Below are 356 nucleotides of genomic sequence, written 5' to 3'. Positions count from 1 at the left end.
GAAGAACTAACTCGCAGGCTGGCTGAAAAGGATGGAAAAACCCCTGCTTCGGGGCTTATGGATAACACCGATCTGCCTTTCACTGACCGAGTGTTAAGTTTCCCTTTGCCTGAAAACTTCAAGATGCCTCATGTCAAGGAGTTTAACGGTAGTGGCGACCCTTCTGAACATATGGAAAGCGTCCGTGTTCACTTTTCCCTTCATAGGTTTCCAGATGAAATAGCATGCAGAACCTTTCCTCTCACTTTGGAAGGAGTTGCTCAGGACTGGTTTGCCAGATTGCCTGCCAAGTCGATAGATAGTTTCAAAGAACTTGGAAGTCTCTTTTTAAGCCAATTCCTGGCTACCAAGAAGAG

The sequence above is a fragment of the Corylus avellana genome, chromosome ca7 (genome assembly GCF_901000735.1).
Source record: "Corylus avellana chromosome ca7, CavTom2PMs-1.0".
In the NCBI taxonomy this organism is placed as follows: Eukaryota; Viridiplantae; Streptophyta; class Magnoliopsida; order Fagales; family Betulaceae; genus Corylus; species Corylus avellana.
This window is presented reverse-complemented; position numbering follows the sequence as displayed.